This window comes from Furipterus horrens, unplaced genomic scaffold (assembly GCF_987537825.1).
Source record: "Furipterus horrens unplaced genomic scaffold, mFurHor1.1.pri manual_scaffold_17, whole genome shotgun sequence".
NCBI lineage: Eukaryota > Metazoa > Chordata > Mammalia > Chiroptera > Furipteridae > Furipterus > Furipterus horrens.
In genome coordinates this window covers 36,916,442-36,920,643 of record NW_028327187.1, presented here as the reverse complement: position 1 = coordinate 36,920,643, position 4,202 = coordinate 36,916,442, and positions in this window count along the sequence as shown.

Here is a 4,202-nt window from a genome sequence, read left to right as displayed (position 1 = left end):
AAAAATATTCCTTTTCTTTTTTTGTCCCTTTTCTTTTACTTCCTTAAAAAAGGGAAGGAAGACGAGAAGAGAGGAAGGGAAAAACAAAACAGAACTATATCTCTAATCGTTTCATATAAACTCTCCTTCTCATCCTTCCTCTTTAATGGTTGTTTCTTTGTGTGTCTAGTTTAGCCTTCCTTTCACTCTAAATAAATAGAATATAATTACTATATAAATCCAATACTATACAATCCCATTTTCTTACTATATTCTGCATTTTGCATCCTTTTCTTCTATTTTTATTAACATACAATATAAATATTACCTACTGTCTTTCATAGTTTCAGCTATTATTAATCTATCATCCCCTCTCTCAAAAATCATATTTTTCCTCAAAAAAACAACTCTTATCTATTCTTCCTATAGTACAAAAGCTCTAATCTCTCTCCATTTATATTAATACTGGTTCATTGGCTGACGATAGCGGGATAGAGACTGGGGGATATTTTTGAGGGTGTGGGTCTCCTGCCTGGGCTGTGTGTTTATGTTTTTAACAGCATCTCCACAGAAGAACTCAAGAAAAAGTGGATAGAGTGACTTTCAATCAACTAGCCAGAAGGAAGATCCTACCAAAGAGCATCTGAAATATAACCAGACAGCATAAAGAAACAACATAAAGGGTAACCCAAGAACATCAGGCTCAGGAGATCAAAGACACTGCATCACTGAAACCTCCAGATCTCCTATAAAGAATCTCATACCACAAAGGTGGGAAGTCAAAGCAGACAAACCCAAAAAAATAAAAACAAACAAGAAGAATCCAACATGGTAAGACGCAGAAATAACCTCTTAATGAAAAGAAAAGAGGAATCCCCAGAAAGAGAGGTAGATAAAATAGACATAGCCCAAATGTCAGACACGGGATTCAAAACAATGGTGGTGAAGAAGCTCAATATACTTGACAACCTTAAAAACAACTATGACAACCTACAAGGAAGTTACCAGCAGCTCCAAGAAAATTACAGGGAACTTGCAGAGAACTACACCAGCATAAAAAAAGACTTAGAAACTATTAACAAAAACCAAGAAGAAATGAAGAATTCAATCTCTGAACTGAAAAACACAGTAGAATCAATCAAAAGAACACTAAACGGAGCAGAGGATCAGATTAGTTAGATAGAAGATAATGTAGAGAAAAACTCCAAGACAATACAGCAAAATGAAAAAAGATTGAAAAAATATGAACAGGATGTAAGGGACTTACAGGATAGCATGATAAGAAGTAATATCAGGATCATCAGAATAAGAGAGGGAGAAGTAAAGTATTACAGAAACAGAGGAATCCAAAAATCCCTGGAGTTTGAGGCTGGGGGATGGGGAGAAGGAAGCAACTTTCAGAATGCCTCCACATGCCTTAGGCTGATGGCTGGTGTCTTTCATTATGTAAAATTGCTTGGATGCTTCCAAGGCCTCAGGTGGATGGGAGGAGTCTTGAACCAGGGGATGGTATGGAAAGAACACAGAGCCTACGTGGGGTTCTGTGAATGGCCAGAACTATTGGCAACACCCACTGCATCAGAGGACACAGTCAGGGATATATAGGCAGCTGCGAACACCTTAGGGGGGGCACGCTCTGGGGCTGTCTCCCTCGCTGGTCGGTGTTCACAGAGGTGCTCTGGAGAAGGAGAGGAGATCTACGCGGTTTATAGAAAGAAGATAACCCTGGCTGGTTTGGCTCAGTGGATTGAGCGTCGGCCTGCGAGCTAAGTGTCGCTGGTTCGATCTTCCAGTCAGGGCACATCAGAGAAGGAAAACTCTGATTCCAAAAAACCTCCGCTGCCTTGCAGCATACCTCTTCAGGGGAAAGGCTAAGGGAGTAAACCCCGACAGAAAATCCGGAGCCAGAGTCCCTAAGGCGGTTTGACGTTGTAGTCAACACCGGCAACTCCTGCGGCGCACCTGAAGCCAAGCTGTATTGACTCCGTCTTTCCCTTGGATCCTTCAGCTGCGAAGAGAGGGGGGGTCTGCTGCATGGGCAACAGCAGACCCTCCATATCACCCTGCCCAGGCTCTGTAGCTTCAGCTTCACTGGAGAGGACACTCCAGCATCATCGCAAGATGGCGATTCAACACGGGAGGAGACAGATACCGTGTCACTCCCGAATCGGACTGCACAGCCATTCTCGGCGGTGCAGATAGACTCTTAAGAAGCTACACCATCGTCTCTCGAGACGGACGGCTGCCGACTGACAGAAAGAAGACAGTTTGCAAGGAGGCTGAGAATCCAGGTGGACCTGCATTGAAGGCTGGAGGGCACCACAGCACAGAAAGGACATTCCCAGTCAGATTGAGTGATTGGCAGCTGCTGGTAAAGCTGAACTATGCCTAGAAAGTAGGGAAACGGTGTTTCTGACCTCCCTAAAACTGGCTAGGTTCAGTAGAGGGGAGGCAAGGCAATGTGTAACTGTTAAATAAACAATTTTCTTTTCACTCAACTATAATATTCAGAGTTGTAATTCTGGCGGCAGGCAATTGGACCACTAACTAAAGAGACCGTGGGTTTGTCTTCAAGTGGAACAGCCCAGGGGTTCTGTAACAAGAGGAGCATGGAATTAAAAAACTGATAGGAGAAATAGTGACAAATTTTTCCGAAACTGATGAGAGAAAAAGTTATGCACGTTCAGGAAGCACAGAGAGTTCCAATGAAGAGGAACCCCAAAAAACCCACTCCAAGGCACATCATAATGAAAATGGCAACATTCCAAGACAAAGAGAGAATCCTAAAAGCAGCAAGAGAAAAACAGCGAATAACATACAAGGGAGCTCCAATAACGCTAGCGACCGTCTTCCCAACAGAAACACTACAAGCCAGAAGGGAATGGTCAAAAATATTTGAAGCAATGAAAAACAAAGGCCTACAACCAAGAATATTCTACCCAGCAAAGCTCTCATTCAAAATGGAAGTTGAAATAAGGAGTTTCTCAGACAAAGGAAGACTGAAAGAATGCATCTCCACCAAACCAGCATTGCAAGAGATGCTAAAGGAAATATTCTAAGAAAAAAGAAGAAAAAAAAAAAAAAAAGAAGAGGAACAGAGGTACAAAGGGAAATGAATAAACACACGTCAATAATAACCTTAAATGTCAATGGGTTAAATGCTCCAATTAAAACACATAGGGTAATGAAATGAATAAGAAAACAGGACCCATATATTTGCTGTCTACAAGAAACACACCTCAAAACAAAATATTTACATAGACTGAAAGTAAAGGGATATAAAAAAGTATTCCAAGCAAACAGACAGGGAAAAAAAAAAAGCCGGGGTAACAGTCCTCATATCAGACAAAACGGATTTCAAAGAAAGGGCAATAAAAAGAGACAAAGAAAGGCATTTCATAATACTTAAAGGAACAATCCATCAAGAAGATATAACACTGAATAACATATATGCACCCAATATAGGAGCACCCAAATACATAAAGCAAATACTAGAAGACCATAACAAGGATATCAACAACAACACACTCGTAGTAGGGAACTTCAACACTCCATTATCAACAATAGATAGACCATCAAAGCAAAGAAACACCAAGGATATACAGGCATTGAACAACACACTAAACCACATGGACTTAACTGATATATATAGAACTTTTCACCCAAAAGAAGCAAAATATACATTCTTTTCAAAGGCACGTGGGACATTTTCAAAGATAGACCACATGATAGGACACAAAACAAGCCTCAAAAAATTCAAGAAAATGGAAATAATATCAAGCATCTTTTCAGACCACAATGACTTGACACTAAAAATCAACCTCAAAGAAAAAATTCAAAGACACCCAAACTCATGGAGAATGAATAACATGTTATTAAATAACGAATTGGTTAACAATGACATCAAAGAGGAAATCAAGAAATTTCTAGAAACTAATGATAATGAACACACAACAGCTCCAAATCTATGGGACACAGCAAAAGCAGTCCTAATAGGAAAGTTCATAGCAATGCAGTCATATCTGAAAAGGATAGAAGAATCTCAAATAAAAATTCTAACCCTACAGCTACAAGAACTAGAACAAAACAACAAACAAAGCCCAGGGCAAGAAGAAGGAAGGAAATGATCAAGATCAGAGCAGAATTAAGTGACATAGAGACTAAACAATCCAAAAGATCAACGAAACTGGGAGCTGGTTCTTCGAAAAAAATAAATCAAATCG